Source organism: Notolepis coatsorum (assembly GCF_963971535.1).
Source record: "Notolepis coatsorum genome assembly, chromosome: 7".
Taxonomy (NCBI): Eukaryota; Metazoa; Chordata; class Actinopteri; order Aulopiformes; family Paralepididae; genus Notolepis; species Notolepis coatsorum.
This window is the reverse complement of record NC_140171.1, coordinates 142,791,700-142,798,773: the sequence shown is the minus strand read 5'-3', so window position 1 is coordinate 142,798,773 and position 7,074 is coordinate 142,791,700. Positions and strand designations below refer to the sequence as shown.

The 7,074-nt window shown below is 59.9% G+C and overlaps 1 pseudogene across 1 annotated transcript in view; it reads right to left on the bottom strand.

Annotated features, from left to right (window-relative positions):
• The window catches only part of LOC311231794 (carbohydrate sulfotransferase 12-like), a 21,536-nt pseudogene that overhangs the window by 11,111 nt on the left and 3,351 nt on the right, over positions 1-7,074 (bottom strand). The window contains exons 2-4 of the transcript XR_014621063.1: positions 7,045-7,074; positions 6,609-6,992; positions 724-867 (exon numbers count right to left, since the gene is read on the bottom strand). The exon at positions 7,045-7,074 is cut by the window's right edge and continues 186 nt beyond it. The product of XR_014621063.1 is annotated as a carbohydrate sulfotransferase 12-like (transcript). The remainder of the gene's footprint in view (positions 1-723; positions 868-6,608; positions 6,993-7,044) is intronic.

Here is a 7,074-nt window from a genome sequence, read left to right as displayed (position 1 = left end):
TTGCAGAGGAAATGGTTAGAATTCCGTCCATCTATTACTAGTGTGTGTGTGTGTGTGTGTGTGTGTGTGTGTGTGTGTGTGTGTGTGTGTGTGTGTGTGCGTGCGCGCGTGTGTGTATCCTGCGCGCACGGAAAGTTTCCATTAAAATAAATAGGCTTGTCTTGTCTTTGCCAACTGGGCAGACGGAAACAGTTGTGGACTCAACCCGAGGGTTAGAACACAACGTCTGCCTGAGCTCTGAAACCAAGGACTGGTCCGTCACCACCTCCAGCCGCTGCTGCACACGGCCACCTCTCAACTGGATCACACCGGTTTGAGAGAGACAACTCAAATACTAAAAGATCATCTTAAAGATGAAAGGAACAGTTGAAAATAAGCTCGCTTGTCATTCAGGAAAGAGATGTGTCTGTCATTTGAGCTTGTTGTAGTTTACAGTAAGATGTGTCTGTCATTCAGGCTTGTTGTAGTTTACAGGAAGGAGATGCGTCTGTCGTTCAGGCTTGTTTTAGCTTACAGGAAGGGGATGTGTGTGTGTGTGTGTGTGTGTGTATGTGTGAGTGTGGGGGAGGTTGTTTTGTCGTTCTGGGGATATTGGCCAACACGTGCAAACATGGCTGTGTGTGTGTGTGTGTGTGTGTGTGTGTGTGTGTGTGTGTGTGTGTGTGTGTGTGTGTGTGTGTGTGTGTGTGTGTGTGTGTGTGTGTGTGTGTGTGCGTGTCATACTTGGCGAAGGTGAGGTGGAGAGAGGCGTTGTGCACGAGGTCGGGGGGCACAGACTCTGGGTCAGTGTATGGGTTTTCCTGAGGAAGGGGAGACTAGAGACTGAGACAGAACCACCATTACTCTCTTCCAGTTGGTACACGCTACCTGCAGGGGCAGAGAGGGGGGGGGGGCAGAGGGGGCAGAGGGGGCCGAGAGGGGCAGAGGGAGGCAGAGGGGGCAGAGAGGGGCAGAGAGGGGCAGAGAGGGGCAGAGAGGAGGCAGAGGGGGGCAGAGAGGTGGAGAGGAGGCAGAGAGGGGGCAGAGGGGGGCAGAGGGGCAGCGAGGAGGCAGAGAGGTGGAGAGAGGAGGCAGAGAGGAGGCAGAGAGGTGCAGAGAGGTGGAGAGAGGAGGCAGAGAGGGGGAGAGAGGTGCAGAGAGGTGGAGAGAGGAGGCAGAGAGGGGGAGAGAGGTGCAGAGAGGTGGAGAGAGGAGGCAGAGAGGGGGAGAGAGGTGCAGAGAGGTGGAGAGAGGAGGCAGAGAGGGGGAGAGAGGTGCAGAGAGGTGGAGAGAGGAGGCAGAGAGGGGGAGAGAGGTGCAGAGAGGTGGAGAGAGGAGGCAGAGAGGGGGAGAGAGGTGCAGAGAGGTGGAGAGAGGAGGCAGAGAGGGGGAGAGAGGTGCAGAGAGGTGCAGAGAGGTGGAGAGAGGGGGAGAGAGGTGGAGAGAGGTGCAGAGAGGTGGAGAGAGGAGGCAGAGAGGTGGAGAGAGGAGGCAGAGAGAGGCAGAGAGGAGGCAGAGAGAGGCAGAGAGGAGGCAGAGAGGAGGCAGAGAGGTGGAGAGAGGAGGCAGAGAGGTGGAGAGAGGTGCAGAGAGGTGGAGAGAGGAGGCAGAGAGGGGGAGAGAGGTGCAGAGAGGTGGAGAGAGGGGGGCAGAGAGGTGGAGAGAGGAGGCAGAGAGGGGGAGAGAGGTGCAGAGAGGTGGAGAGAGGAGGCAGAGAGGGGGAGAGAGGTGCAGAGAGGTGCAGAGAGGTGGAGAGAGGAGGCAGAGAGGGGGAGAGAGGAGGCAGAGAGAGGCAGAGAGGAGGCAGAGAGGTGGAGAGAGGAGGCAGAGAGGGGGAGAGAGGTGGCAAGGGGGGCAGAGAGGTGGAGAGGAGGCAGAGAGGGGGCAGAGGGGGGCAGAGGGGCAGAGAGGAGGCAGAGAGGGGGCAGAGGGGGGCAGAGGGGCAGAGAGGAGGCAGAGAGGTGGAGAGAGGAGGCAGAGAGGTGCAGAGAGGTGGAGAGAGGAGGCAGAGAGGGGGAGAGAGGTGCAGAGAGGTGCAGAGAGGTGGAGAGAGGAGGCAGAGAGGGGGAGAGAGGTGGCAGAGGGGGGCAGAGAGGTGGAGAGGAGGCAGAGAGGGGGCAGAGGGGGGCAGAGGGGCAGAGAGGAGGCAGAGAGGGGGCAGAGGGGGGCAGAGAGGAGGCAGAGAGGAGGCAGAGAGGGGGCAGAGGGGCAGAGAGGAGGCAGAGAGGGGGCAGAGGGGGGCAGAGGGGCAGAGAGGAGGCAGAGAGGTGGAGAGAGGAGGCAGAGAGGGAGAGAGAGGTGCAGAGAGGTGGAGAGAGGAGGCAGAGAGGGGGAGAGGAGGCAGAGAGGAGGCAGAGAGGAGGCAGAGAGGAGGCAGAGAGGAGGCAGAGAGGAGGCAGAGAGGAGGCAGAGAGGTGGAGAGAGGAGGCAGAGAGGAGGCAGAGAGGAGGCAGAGAGGGGGAGAGAGGTGCAGAGAGGTGGAGAGAGGAGGCAGAGAGGTGGAGAGAGGAGGCAGAGAGGTGGAGAGAGGGGGAGAGAGGGGGGCAGAGAGGGGGAGAGAGGGGGGCAGAGAGGGGGAGAGAGGAGGCAGAGAGGGGGAGAGAGGAGGCAGAGAGGTGGAGAGAGGGGGGCAGAGAGGGGGAGAGAGGGGGAGAGAGGAGGCAGAGAGGTGGAGAGGGAGGCAGAGAGGTGGAGAGGGAGGCAGAGAGGGGGAGAGAGGTGCAGAGAGGTGGAGAGAGGTGGAGAGAGGAGGCAGAGAGGAGGCAGAGAGGTGGAGAGAGGAGGCAGAGAGAGGCAGAGAGGAGGCAGAGAGGTGGAGAGAGGAGGCAGAGAGGAGGCAGAGAGGTGGAGAGAGGAGGCAGAGAGAGGCAGAGAGGTGCAGAGAGGTGGAGAGAGGAGGCAGAGAGGTGGAGAGAGGAGGCAGAGAGGTGGAGAGAGGTGGAGAGAGGAGGCAGAGAGGAGGCAGAGAGGTGCAGAGAGGTGGAGAGAGGAGGCAGAGAGGTGGAGAGAGGAGGCAGAGAGGTGGAGAGAGGAGGCAGAGAGGTGGAGAGAGGGGGAGAGAGGGGGGCAGAGAGGGGGAGAGAGGGGGGCAGAGAGGGGGAGAGAGGAGGCAGAGAGGGGGAGAGAGGAGGCAGAGAGGTGGAGAGAGGGGGGCAGAGAGGGGGAGAGAGGGGGAGAGAGGGGGGCAGAGAGGTGCAGAGAGGGGGAGAGAGGAGGCAGAGAGGTGGAGAGAGGGGGGCAGAGAGGGGCAGAGAGGGGGAGAGAGGGGGAGAGAGGGGGGCAGAGAGGGGGAGAGAGGAGGCAGAGAGGGGGAGAGAGGAGGCAGAGAGGTGGAGAGAGGGGGAGAGAGGGGGAGAGAGGGGGGGAGAGAGGTGGAGAGAGGAGGCAGAGAGGTGGAGAGGGAGGCAGAGAGGTGGAGAGGGAGGCAGAGAGGGGGAGAGAGGTGCAGAGAGGTGGAGAGAGGTGGAGAGAGGAGGCAGAGAGGTGGAGAGAGGAGGCAGAGAGAGGCAGAGAGGGGGAGAGAGGTGCAGAGAGGAGGCAGAGAGGGGGAGAGAGGAGGAGAGAGGAGGCAGAGAGGGGGAGAGAGGTGGAGAGAGGAGGCAGAGAGGGGGAGAGAGGTGCAGAGAGGTGCAGAGAGGTGGAGAGAGGAGGCAGAGAGGGGGAGAGAGGTGCAGAGAGGAGGAGAGAGGAGGCAGAGAGGGGGAGAGAGGTGCAGAGAGGTGGAGAGAGGAGGCAGAGAGGGGGAGAGAGGTGCAGAGAGGTGGAGAGAGGAGGCAGAGAGGGGGAGAGAGGTGCAGAGAGGTGGAGAGAGGAGGCAGAGAGGGGGAGAGAGGTGCAGAGAGGTGGAGAGAGGAGGCAGAGAGGGGGAGAGAGGTGCAGAGAGGTGGAGAGAGGAGGCAGAGAGGGGGAGAGAGGTGCAGAGAGGTGCAGAGAGGTGGAGAGAGGTGGAGAGAGGAGGCAGAGAGGGGGAGAGAGGAGGCAGAGAGGGGGAGAGAGGGGGAGAGAGGGGGAGAGAGGAGGCAGAGAGGGGGAGAGAGGGGGAGAGAGGGGGGCAGAGAGGTGCAGAGAGGGGGAAAGAGGGGGAGAGAGGAGGCAGAGAGGGGGAGAGAGGGGGAGAGAGGTGGAGAGAGGGGGGCAGAGAGGGGGAGAGAGGGGGAGAGAGGGGGGCAGAGAGGTGCAGAGAGGGGGAGAGGGGGGCAGAGAGGGGCAGAGAGGGGGAGAGAGGGGGAGAGAGGTGGAGAGGGAGGCAGAGAGGTGGAGAGAGGAGGCAGAGGGAGGCAGAGGGAGGCAGAGGGAGGCAGAGGGAGGCAGAGAGGTGGAGAGGGAGGCAGAGAGGTGGAGAGAGGTGCAGAAAGGGGGAGAGAGGTGGAGAGAGGGGGGCAGAGAGGGGGAGAGAGGGGGAGAGAGGGGGGCAGAGAGGGGGAGAGAGGGGGGCAGAGAGGTGCAGAGAGGGGGAGAGGGGGGCAGAGAGGAGGCAGAGAGAGGCAGAGAGGGAGGCAGAGAGGTGGAGAGGGAGGCAGAGAGGTGGAGAGGGAGGCATAGAGGAGGCAGAGAGGAGGAGAGAGGAGGGCAGAGAGGGGGAGAGAGGGGGAGAGAGGGGGGCAGAGAGGTGCAGAGAGGGGGAGAGGGGGGCAGAGAGGGGCAGAGAGGGGGAGAGAGGGGGAGAGAGGGGGGCAGAGGGGGGCAGAGAGGAGGCAGAGAGAGGCAGAGAGGGAGGCAGAGAGGTGGAGAGGGAGGCAGAGAGGTGGAGAGGGAGGCATAGAGGAGGCAGAGAGGAGGAGAGAGGAGGGCAGAGAGGGGGAGAGAGGGGGAGAGAGGGGGGCAGAGAGGTGCAGAGAGGGGGAGAGGGGGGCAGAGAGGGGCAGAGAGGGGGAGAGAGGGGGAGAGAGGTGGAGAGGGAGGCAGAGAGGTGGAGAGGGAGGCAGAGAGGTGGAGAGGGAGGCAGAGAGGTGGAGAGGGAGGCATAGAGGAGGCAGAGAGGGAGGCAGAGAGGTGGAGAGGGAGGCAGAGAGGTGGAGAGGGAGGTAGAGGGAGGCAGAGGGAGGCAGAGAGGTGGAGAGGGAGGCAGAGAGGTGGAGAGGGAGGCAGAGAGGTGGAGAGGGAGGCAGAGAGGTGGAGAGGGAGGCAGAGAGGTGGAGAGAGGAGGCAGAGAGGTGGAGAGAGGAGGCAGAGGGAGGCAGAGGGAGGAAAAGAGAGGCAGAGGGAGGCAGAGGGAGGTAGAGAGGGGAGAGGGAGGCAGAGAGAGGCAGAGAGGGGAGAGGGAGGCAGAGAGGGGAGAGGGAGGCAGAGAGGTGGAGAGAGGAGACAGAGAGGTGGAGAGAGGAGGCAGAGGGAGGCAGAGGGAGGAAAAGAGAGGCAGAGAGGAGGCAGAGGGAGGCAGAGGGAGGAAAAGAGAGGGAGAGGGAGGCAGAGAGAGGCAGAGAGGGGAGAGGGAGGCAGAGAGGGAGAGGGAGGCAGAGAGAGGCAGAGAGGGGAGAGGGAGGCAGAGAGAGGCAGAGAGGGGAGAGGGAGGCGTGGAGAGTGGTAAGGAGGATGAAGAACAGGGACAGGAGGGTGACGGAGAAGGAAACGTAACAAACGGTCAACTGTCATAGGGTTTGACAACCAATTTCCTCTCTATGCCTTCAGTAGAAATCTATTTAGCAGCAAGCTGTGGCCTAGTTTAGCACAAATCAATGGAGGCGGATACAGACTAGCCTAATTTAACACTTTCACTGCCACACTACCAAAAGGTTAACCCTTTCACTGTGACAATACAGAAGGTTACAACCCTTTCACTGCCACACGGTAAAGGGTTAGCCCTTTCACAACCACACTACAGAAGGTTAGTGTGGTAGTGAAAGGGTTAACCTTCTGTGGTGTGGTAGTGAAAGGGTTAAAACTCTGAGAGAGGTGTTTCTGACCAACAGCTATAGGCAGCTGATCCGCCTCCAGGAAATCCAGGTATCAATCTTTTTGTCTGATTCTGGAGAAGACAGTAAGCACATTTCACATAATGTTGGTACTGTACGGTTAACCGTCTATAGTGTGGTAGTGAAAGGGTTAACCTTCTGTAGTGTGGTAGTGAAAGGGTTAACCTGCTGTAGTGTGGTAGTGAAATGTTAACCGTCTGTAGTGTGGTAGTGAAATGGTTAACCCTTTGTCGTGGGGCAGGGAAAGGGTTAACCTTCTGTATTGTCGCAGTGAAAGGGTTAACCCTTTGGTAGTGTGGTAGTGAAAGGGTTAACCTTGTGTGTAGGTCAAGCTACGGGACGTGGGTTAGGTTTTCTGAAAGTCCTCATGACTCAAATGTCCTTGTTTGAGAGGAACTGATTTCCAAAATAAATGTTGTATTATTATTTCTATAAACCAGTTATTATGCTGATATAGTAAGACACCATGCATGTACTACACAACATTCATATTAAACATTCAAAATTAAATTAAAATCTTGATTTTGGCATCGATTACCGCCATAGATTGACGCTTCGAAGATTTGAAGCATTCGGTTCAGCTGTACTTATAAATGCTGAATGAACTTCACACACGCGCGCACGCACGCACACACACACACACACACACACACACACACACACACACACACACACACACACACACACACACACACACACACACACCCCCAGCTGTACCTTGGGAACATAGCAGTAGATGACCTGGTGGGTGTCGTCCACTATAAGGTGGTCCAGCTCTCTGTTGGGAATCTGGTCAAAGGTCCGACTTTTCCCTGGGAATTCCACCGAGTCCTTCCCTGAACAGATGTCCATGACCGTGTGTTTTCTCACCTCCTGCCTCCTCCTCTCCTCCTCCCCTTCCTCCTCCTCTCCTCCCTTCTCTCCCCTTCTATATCCTTCCGCTCCTCTCCCATATGCTCCTCCACCTCTTCCCCCCTCTCCTCTTTCCCCCTCCTCGTCCAGAGGAGGTGTGGGCAGCGCCGGTCCTGATGGTGGGCCGGTCCGAGAGGAGGAGGAGGGAGGTGGGGATGGGGGGGTGCGGGAGGAGGAGGCCCGGGGCGTCTGAGTGCGGGGGTAGAGGTCGGCGACGGGGTCACGCACAGGAGGGTCGTGCTTGAGATCTCCCCCCGGGGGTACAGGAGGC